This window comes from Heterocephalus glaber, unplaced genomic scaffold (assembly GCF_053883595.1).
Source record: "Heterocephalus glaber isolate CG9 unplaced genomic scaffold, H.glaber_assembly_v1.0 deba00001790, whole genome shotgun sequence".
Classification (NCBI taxonomy): Eukaryota; Metazoa; Chordata; class Mammalia; order Rodentia; family Bathyergidae; genus Heterocephalus; species Heterocephalus glaber.
The window spans coordinates 5,053,396-5,064,369 of NW_028258473.1; the positions used below are offsets into that span (position 1 = coordinate 5,053,396).

At 36.0% G+C, this 10,974-nt stretch overlaps 1 pseudogene; it reads right to left on the minus strand.

Moving 5' to 3' along the window:
* Positions 1 to 5,265: 5,265 nt before the first annotated feature.
* On the minus strand, positions 5,266 to 10,685 carry LOC110347172 (protein CDV3 pseudogene; annotated as a pseudogene).
* Between the last annotated feature and the right edge of the window lie 289 nt (positions 10,686 to 10,974).

The window sequence follows — 10,974 nt, forward strand, 5'->3', positions numbered from 1 at the left end:
TAAAGTCTACTTGGTCATGATGTATGATCTTTTTGATGATCTTGTTGAGGATTTTTGCATCCATATTCATTCAAGAGACTGGTCTATAGTTCTTTTTTTTGCTTGGATCCTTGCCCAGTTTTGAAATCAGAATAATGATAGATTCCAGGAATGACTTTGGGAGTACTTCTTCCCTTTCAATTTCATTAAAAATCTTGAGGGATATTGGTGTTAGAATTTCCTTAAAGGTTTGGTGCAATTCATCAGTGAACCCATCCTGACCTGTGTTTTCCTTAGTTGGTAGTTATTTATTACTGCTTCTCTTTCATTTTCTATTATTGAATTATTCAGGGTTGTGAAGTCTTTCTTCAGTTTTGATGATTCATAAGTGTTCAGAAATCTATCCATTTCTCCTGAATTTGCCAATTTACTGGCATACAGGTTTGCAAAGTAGTTGTTAATAATGCTCTTGATTTTGGCAGTGTCCATTGTGATTTCATCTTTTTTTCGATTCTAATTGCATTGGTCTGGGTCTTTTCTCTCCTTTTTCATTTAGATTGGCTAAAGGTTTGTCTATTGTGTTTATTCTGTCAGAGAACCAAGTATTTGATTCATTGGGGGTTTTTTGTATTTTTTATCTCAATTTCATTGATTTCTGCTTTTTTCTTTATAATTTCCTTCTTTGTGTTAGATTAGGGTTTGGATTGTTCTTGTTTTTCTAGGACCTTGCAGTGCATTATCAGGTAATTTGGGCTTGCTCTGTTTTTGTGATGTGAGCATTCACAGCTATAAACTTCCCTTTTAGGTCTGCTTTCATTGTGTCCCATAAGTTCTGGTATGTTGTATTGGCATTATCATGTAGTTCCAGAAACTCTTATTTCTTCTGTAAGCCATTGTTTATTAAGAGTATATTATTTAGTTTCAATGCATTGGCATAATTTCAGAATTTTCTTTTGTCATTGATTTCTAACTTCATTGCACTATGATCCAATAATATGTACAGTATAATTTTAATTCTTTTACATCTACTTAAGCTTGCTTTATTGGCTAGTATGTGGACTATTTTGGAGAAAGTTCCATGTACATTTATATTTATCTTTTGCAGTACTGGGGTCCTTCACATTGAGCATTCCCTGGCCCTTTTATTTTTTATTTTGAAGTCACTAAGATGCTGAGGCTAGACTCAAAGTTTTGATCCTCCTAACTCAGTCTCCCAGTGTGCTGTGGATTACTGGCACTTGCTACCATACCCAGCACCACAAATCTGCTTTTTTTTTTTTCATTAATGTACTTTTGATTCTAAATTTCCCTGTTCTAACATTTCATGTGAATAAAATCATACAATGTGTGGTATGTTGTAACTTTTTTCACTCAGCAAAAAATGTTCATGGTTCATTCAGTTTATTTGTTTCATGATTGACTAGATTGTTTTAGTTAAGTCTTTCCTGTGTAGTATTAAACCCCTGACATTACTCTTCATGAAAGTACAGATTTGGGTAAGCCTATACACCTTAGGATGACAGTGGCTTTGTTAAGGCTTTCTTTCTTTCTTTCTCTGACAAGTCTCAAATTCCCTTAACTGCTGAATGGTTGTTCTACTGTTTTCAACAATGCTCTTGGGTTTACATTACTCTACAATAAGCCTAATAAAATTCTGGCTCCTTTGAAAGATACATTTCTGAGGTCAGTATTTGATGTTTGCTCTGACTCCAAGAGGAACTCCCACCTGTCTTTTCCTTTGGTTCTCTTCTTCAAACTAACAAGCCTATGGTTTAGTATGTATTATATTTTGAATCTCCTCCTTATTTATGTTCATAACATCCACCGTTTTTTGTTTTGTTTTGTTTTGTTTTGTTTGGTACCGGGAATTGAACTCGGGACCTTGTGTTTTCGAGGCAGGTGGCTGAACCACTGAGCTAAATCCCCGGCCCACGTCCACTGTTATTGAGAGTGATCTGTGGTTTGAATTTATGCAGTGTTTTGTTTTTCAAATTATATCAGTTCCTTTGGAAAGAGATTAGGAGCTATTTTTAAAACCTACTTCTCATTCAAGTAAAATCTCTGATGTAGGTCTCTGGTACTGGTCTTGGGACCATGGCAATCCTTTAATCTGACTGACATCCCTGATCATAAGCTGAGTTCTAAGTAGTAATGGGAAACAGCAGCCTAAAGTCTTATCAGGTTGTATCTCTTGGCATAGACCCCTGCCCCATTTTATGAGCTGAGGAAAGGCAAATAGGGCTCCAGTATTCTCAGCATATGCAGAATGCAAGTTAGAGACTCTAGTCCTTAAAAGGGAGTTGGCTGGAAGACAGCCCTCGCTTCTCGAGTGCTATCACTTGAGATTTAGTGTCATCAACCCCTGTATAGGAATAGGATGAGAAATGTTGACATCTTCTGAGAAGATCGCTGACTGGGAGTTGCAGTGATGTGGGGGCGGGGGGGGAGTATTTTTGCCTGCAATAGTCTGAAGTATAATCTCTACCTAGTTAATCTGGGAAAGGGAAGAAAGGGAATGGTTTTTAGTTCAAGTACTACAGATTCTTGCCTTTCTTGCTGAATTTTCTTCAGTACTTTTTTTTTTCTTTTAGAAAAGATTTAAACGGTTTTTTCTTATAGTTTTCTTCAATTTCACTGGGGAGCACACAAGTGGGCCTACTCATGTCATCATTCTGGAAGTCAATCTCCTCAACTTTGCTAAAAATATTCCTTGTCTTTTTTCCATGTCAAGTATTATAGACTTATGCCAACATTTTTAATGAACATATCATAATAATTCTATGGATATTCCATCAGTTTTTTCACTCAATTTCTTGCTGATGTGCATTTATGTTCTTATCTCCAATTTTTTGCCATCACAATTTATATTTCAATGGCATTTCAGGTACATATACTTACACAGTTTCATACCTTTGTCCCTTTATCTCCTGAAAATAAATTTCCAGAGGAAAATTGCTGGTATTTGGCATTTCCTTTTCAGATTATTATGTTAATTCAGATTTTCTCTCTAAATTTTACTGACTTGACCTTTTTGCTTAAGTCTAAATAAACTCAGTTCCTCAGGTTATTCACAAGCAACCCATCAAGAGTCTCATCTTTTGCCTACAGTTCTTTTTAATATATTTTCCTGACTCCACTCCTATCTTTCATTCAAACTTTATACTGATCATTTCACCCTATCCCTTGAGGGACAAATCAAGTACAAAGTTCAAATCATGTACAAATCAGTAAAAATTGATTTAAGACACAGGCTAAGAGGATGGGACCAGGAGTTAGGCTGCACAGGTTCAAATTACAGGTCAAATACTTACTAGTTATATGAAATTGGGCAAAATGCTCAATGTTTTGCTGCTCAAGTTTCTTCATCCAAAAAGTAGTGACATGGATAAGAAGTGGGAGTGGGAATTAAGAGATATTTAATAGAATTAACAACCAAGTGTACCATGTAGACTTTGATTAAATTATGATTTGAACAAATCTCCATCTATAAAGATGTTAGGAGGAACAACTCAAAAAATTTTATTATTTTTATTTTTCATATATTCATTTTTCACTGTATTTGTTAATGTTACAGAGTTCTTGCATTGCCAAACCATATCTGAGAATCCAAAGGAAGAAATGGTACAATGGCCTGCCTCATCTACTCATGGTATACTATATTAAAACTTGATTCATATACACTTTTTAAATTTCACAATCTTTTTAAAAAATTTTAACAAGTGCAGGTCTTCAGATTTCCAGTACAATATGCCATTAAATAAAACCTCGAATTCATTTTACTTCATCTCTCAATAACATAACACTCAACAAAATTTTGTGGTGAAAGTGCATACTTTTCAAGAAAAATATGTGGCTCAAGTGCCAATGGATTACTCACTTTTGGTTCCCAAATTAAGTCTTCAGTTTAACCAAGAATCTCTTACTTTTTGCTTAATCATTCCAAACTCCTTTGGCTGTCTCAACTACTCACCCAAATACATCAGAAAGGAGACATCAGACCTGCCACCTCAAATAATGCCAACATTGTTCCTCAGAAGTGGCTGGCAGGGCCTGTCAGGAGATTCTGTGGGAAGTCCTCTTAGGAGTCCGATTCCTGAATTGAGGTGTTTATCAAGACTGAACTCCTATAGGGAAATTCTCCCAATGCCAGGATAGTTTTACTTACCCCTTTGCTTCACTCTTGCCAGTAGCAAGTCTGCATCTCCTACATTGGAAAAGGGATTTAATAAAGAGAAACTCAGACTCTGCATCAAGTGCTCACATGCCTCTATGAAATATTTCTACTGAACCAAAGATACAAAACTAGCTAGATTATCTCATTATGTGGAAAATTTTCAGTAATCCTAGGGAGTTTCCTCAAGCCCCTTTTAAGGACTCCATACTGCTGGATAGTTTAAGCTGTAGTTATTAAAAATAGAAGTGCTACTTCAATGTCTTTAGCCCTGACTTTCCAAATGAACACTATAAAGACACACCAACCAGACGTGGTGGCGCATGCCTGTAATCCCAGCACTTGAGAGGCTGAGACAAGAGAATTGCTGCTGGTTCGAGGCCAGCCTGGACTACACAGTGAATTCAAAGCCAGCTTACATTACACAGCATGACCCTGTTTCAAAAACAAACAAAAACATAAAGACACACCAAAAGATTGATAATAGAGCTAGCTGGGACAATCATTGCATCTACAGAATGGCCAATACTTTAAAAATCTGGGCACATGTGTATAAGGAATTCTTATCAAAGATCATTCAAGGTTCATGAAGTTTAAAATGAGTGCTAGCTGAGGTTTGCTCATGTTGCTTTGACTGTAGGACTGGGCAGTGAATCCCTTATCCATACTCTTTTCACAGTGGTTTACTATACAATTTATACCTGATTACAGGAGACATTAATATGAAACATAGAAAAAGCACTATTGAAATAAAAAACAACTAATGAAACAAGATTATTCCCCCACTCCACCCCTGCCTACCTGATGGACCCAAGTGTGGTAGAATTTAATTTGTAGTTATCTAAGGCTATAAAAATTGAAATTAAAAATCATAGACCTACATAGATGATTTGAACACATCAAGTCTTTTTAGAGTGGGGTGCACTAGGAAGTCTAATATAGCTGCAGGGGACTACAGAGACTATTGCTTAGGGTGGGCCACAAGGCATGTTAATTAAGGTCATCTAAATCTTCATCTTTTACAGCAGATCATACCCAGATGGCTGAATTTCTGCAAGATTTTTAATAGGAATCCAGTAGAGATGGTTTCAAGGTTCACATTGACACTTTAATAGCTATAATGTTCTTATCCAGAAGTTGTGATCGATCCACATGAATCCTACAAAAAGTCCAACAGATCTGAAGCAGTCAACCCCTACAAACGTTTCATCTCTATTTTTGTGTGTTACTACATCAAAGCTCTTCTCAATTTCTTTATCCTTCAGGCTTTCTATATGCTTGGTAGTGGACTGGAAGGATGGAAATGGTATACAACTGAATATTTCTGGTGGTCCTTGTAGCATTTTCCTTGTTGTTAGCCTGGCCCTAGAAGCTCAATACGCACCACAAGTCACTGCCATTATTGCTGTTTCTGAATTTCTCTAATGGAGTGGGATGTGTTTGTACTGGAGCTGTTTTGTTCCAGGGACATGAGAATTTCTCTACACCACCACCAGTTCCACCTTCTTCTCAATTATCTCCTGAATCTTCTCTTTTTTCATTATCATCTTATTCTTTTTGCTGATTTGCATGGCCTGCACTGAGGGCTATAATTAACCTCTTTTTGCTCAAAATCTTTCCACTCATCTACATCCTTCATTAAGGCCTTGATGGCCCCCTGGGGCCTGTGGCCACTCCAACCCCCATCCTGGTCTCCACACCTGTGGCCCAGCCTTCACCTGGTCTGCTCCCTATGACTCTGCTGTCCCCTAACCTTGCACCCACCCCACTACTCTGCTCTTCCTGCCTGCCATGCCCACAGTGCTCACGACATGGCTGCTCTGCTCCTTCTTCTTCTTGTCTCTCTTGGCAAAGAAGTGGTTCAGGCTCCACTCCTCCCTTTAGGCCAAAGTGATAGCCTCCTTGCCCACATGGATTCCCTGCTAACTTGGCCTGTGGGGCTTGGGATGGAGACCTCATGCCATGGTCCCCTTCACTTTTGCAAAAGTTACATCTTTCTGTTTCTTAGTATCTTTTATTTTATTCTTTAATTATTTATGCTTTGAGTTTCTTATATAAGAAAAACAATGCAAAATTTAAGGTGTTTATCTGATTTGTTTCTGTTAATATTATGGTCTTGAGTTGCATCCATTTTCCTCCAATGACTCATTTGGGTTTTTTTTCCTTAATGGCAGAGTATTACTCCATTGTATATAAATATCACATTTTATTTATCCATTTATTTGTTGATGGCCATATAGGCCTCTTCCATGATTTACCTATCATAAATTGTACTGCTATAAACATGGGTATACATGTACCACTGTGAGCTGATGATTTTAACATTTTCAGGAAGATACCTAGAAGGGGAGCGGCTGGGCCAAATGGAATTTCTAGTTTTAGTTTTTTGAGGAAACCTCACACTGATTTCCATGTGTTTGTATTAGGAAACATTCCCACTAACAATGTAGAAAGGTTCCTTTTTCTCTGCAGTCTCCCTAATATTTATTATTTGATTTCTTGTTGATAGTCATTCTTTCTATCTCAGTGTTCTGTTAATTTGCATTTCTCCAATGGCCAGAGATGTTGAACTTTTTTTTTCATTTATTTATTGGCCATATGTACTTCTTTTTTTGAGAAAAGTCCATTCATTTCCATTGCCTATTTTATGATTAGGTCTTTTATTTTGGGTAATCTAATTGCTTTTCAGTTCTTTATATATTATGCATATTAGTCTTCTATCCAAGGAATAACTGGCAAATTTCTTTTTCCCATTCTGTAAGTTATCTCTTCACCCCATTGGTTGTTTCCTTTGATGTGCAGAAACATTTTAATTTGATATGATATCATTTGCTGATTTTTGGTATTATTTCTTGTGCAATTGTGGTTTGATTCAAGAAAGTTCTTGCCTACTCCAATGTCTTCAAGAATTATCTCTATTTTTTTCTTTCAGCAGATTGTTTCTGTTTCAATATTTAGATTTTTGATCTTTTTAGATTTTAGTTTAGTGGATGGTGTGAGACATGGGTCCAGATTCAATCTTCTATAAGTGGATAGCCAGTTTTCCCAACAGCATTTGATAAAGAGGCTATCTTTACTCTAGCATATGCTTTTGGCACCTTTGTCAAAGATCAGATAGCTGTATGTGCCTGGGGTTCTTACAGCATTATCTATTCTCTTCCATTGATCCAAATGTCTGCTTTTGTGCTAGTAACATGCTGGTTTTTTAATCACTGTAGCTTTGTAGTATAGCTTGAAGTCTGGGGTTGTGATCCTTTCTGGTTTGCTCTTGTTGCCCACAATTGCTTTGGCTAATCTGGGTCTCTTTTGTTTCCACATGGATTTTAGGATTTTTCTAGTTATGCAAGGAATGCTGTTGGTATTTTCATTAGGGTTGCATTAAATCTGTATATCAGTTTTGAAAAGTATGGCTATTTTGGCAATATTGGTACTGCATATCTGGGAATGGGATAACTTTCCATTTTCTGATGTCCTCTTTTATCTCCTTTTGTAGAGTACTGCAGTTTTCATTGTAGAAGTCTTTTACTTCTTCAGTTAGGTTATTTCCTAAGTATTTAATTTTTCTTGATGCTATTGTAAAAGACATTGTTTCCATAATTCTTTCTTGGTGTGTTCATTATTGACTTTTGTGTGTTAATTTTGTATCCTGCTCCATTACTGAATTTCATTTTCAATTCTAGAGGTCTTTCAGTTGAAATTTTTGGGTCTTCTATGTAGAGGATCATGTCATCTGCAAATTTGAATTCTCCTTTTCCTATATATATCCCCTTTATTTCTTTCTCTTGCAGTTGCTCTGGCTAATGTTGCAAATATTATATTGAGTAGGAGTGGTGATAGTGGACATCCTTGTCTTGTTCCTGTTTTTAGAAGGAAAGCTTTCTGCTTTTGCTCCTTTAACATGATGTTGACCACTGATTTCTCATGCATGGCTGTTATCTTACTAAGATAAGGTCCTTCCATATTTATTTTCTTCACGGATTTTTATCATGCATGAATGTTGAGTTTAGCAAAAGGCTTTTTGTCAAAGGTGTCTATTGAGATGAACCTGTGATTTTTGTTATTACTTCGGCCTTTGTGACATACCACATTTTAAAATTTATATACATTGAACCATCCCAGCATCCCTGGGATGAAGCCTACTTGGTCATGATGTATGATCTTTTTGGTGATTTGGTGGATTCTGTTTGCCAATATCTTATCGAAAATGTTTGTGTCTACATTCATTAAGGAGTTTGGCCTCTGGTTCATTTTTGTTGAGTCTTTTTCTGGCTTTGGAATCAGGATAATACTTGCTTCCAGGAATGACTTAAAAGTACTCCTTTCTTTTCAATTTTGATAAAGAATTTGAGGAGTACTGGAATTAGATCTTTCCTGTAGTTTTTGTAGACTTGTGCAGTGAATCTATCAGCCCCTGGTCTTTTATTAGTGGATTTTTTTTTGTTAATGCTTCTATTTTATTGCCTGTTACTGGATTATTTAGGATTTTTACATCTTCTTGGCTCAGCTTTGGTAATTTATATGTATCTAAAACTAATAGTAAAAATGTACTTACTAATAACCTTTAGGATTTTGCAGATTCAGTTGTGATTTTGATTATTTCATTTTTAATTCCATTGATATGGGTCTTCTTTTTTCTAATTTTGTTAAGACTGGCTAGAAGTTTGTCTATTTTATGCATTCTTTCAAACACCCAGTACTTTTATTCATTAATTCTTTGTATTTTTTAGTCTTAGTTTCATTTATTTCTGCTCTGTTCTTTATACTTTCCTTCCTTGAACTAGTTTTGGACCTGCAGATGCATTAATAGGTTATTTGTTTGTGCTCACTCTATTTCTCTGATGTGGGCATTCACAATTATAAACTTCCGTATTAGGACTACTTTCACAGTATTCCATAAATTCTAATATTGTATTAGCATTATTGTTTGATCATAGTTCCTGCCTAATTTCTTCTGTGGCTTCTGTGATTCATTGATTATTCAACAGAGTATTGTTTAATTTCCATGCATTTGCATAGATTTTGGTGTTTTTTGCCAATGTTTTCTATTTTTTTGCACTATGATCTGATATTATGCACAGTTTAATTTTGTTTCTTTCACATCTACTCAGGTAGGCTTTATGTAGTTGCATGTAGTCAGTTTTGTAGAAAGTTTTGAGTGCTTCTAAGAAGAATGTGTATTCTCCTTGCGTTAGGTGAAACATAGATTTCTGTTAAGTACATTTGTTTGATGGTTTGGTTAAACTCTGATATTTCTTTGTTGATTTTTTTATCTAGTTGATCTGCCTTTTGTGACAGTAGTATTGAGTTCCTACACTATAATTATTGTTTAGCTATCATTTATGATGGTAGTGTTCATTTTACAAAGTTGTGTGAGCCTGTGTTCTTTATACATATATTTATAATTCTCTTGTTGAGTTTTTCTCTTATCCATATGCACTGACATTCTTTGCTTCTGATTAGTGTTGGCTTGAAGTCCACTTTTTCTAAAAGTGTAATAGCTACCTCTGGTTTTTGGGGGGGCCCATTGCATGAAATATTGTTTTCCATCCTTTGATTTTTAAGTCATGAATTATTTTATTAAATGTATTTCTTGTATGTAACATACTGTTGCATTTTGTTTTTGATTCAACCTGCTAATCTGTGTCTTTTGATTTTGTAATTGAGACCATTCATATTGAGAATTATTACTGAGAGACAGTATTGATTTATTCTTGTTATTGCATTGTTTTCCTGTTGCTGAAATCTTTTTCTCCTGCTGCTTAACTGTTCATACTAGCTGGTGTATTCATTATATTAGAATTTTTGGCATTGGCTTTATTGTCTCTTCCTAGGGTATCTTTGAGAATTTTTTGGAGTGCTTGTTTGGTGGACATGAATTTCTCAAGGTGCTCTATGACATGGAAATATCCTATCTCTTGATTGATTCTGATAGTTTTGTAGGATGTATTATTTTGTGTTGGAAGTTGTTTTCTCTTTTGTTTGTTTTTTATTAATTTTACTGGTACATTTTAGATATAAATATAGTGGCATTCATCATTGGAGATTGGTACCTTTACATAGTATATCTTGATTCTTCTTTCAGAGCTTGAAACCTCTCACTCCAAGTTCTCCTTGTTTTTATGGTTATGTGGAGAAGTACACTGTAATTTTAATTTGTTTATCTTTACCAATGAGTTGTTGTTTTTCTCTAACAGCTTTTAAGATTCTGATCCTGTGTTGGATTTCTGAGATTTCAGCTTTCATGTGGCCTGCATAAGTTCTTTTATGATCATGGCTATTTGGAGCTTCTGCATGCGTTGATTATCTGCATGTTAAATTCTTTTTCCATACTTGGAAACTTTTCTGCTATTATTTCTGTAAAGAGGCTACTTATGCCATTAGTGCTGTCTCCCAATTTGCACTAATTCCAATTAATCTTAGTCCTCTCTGCGTCATCTAGTAGTTGTTGGATCTATTTTTCATGTTCTCTTACGGTTTTCAAGGTATCTCTGAGTAAATGGTCACTGACATCAGCCCTATCTTCTAATTTTGACATTCTGTCCTCACAATGGCTGCATCTGCTATACATACTTTCAAAAGAATTTTTTCCTGGATTTCTGTTTTGTATCTTTTTCTGTCCTCAAATGTTCTGCTAAAACGCCCTACCGAGGTCGCAAGTCGCGGGGAACAAGCCGAATCAGCCAGTGCCCCGGCAACAATCCACTGGAAACCCGCTCCCCCTGCTCCTCTGTACAGCCACCTGGTTCCACACTACAAAGAAGCAGAGGACACCGGACCACCAGACCATGGTACTGAGTCCCGCCACCCCCGGCCCAGAGGTAGGG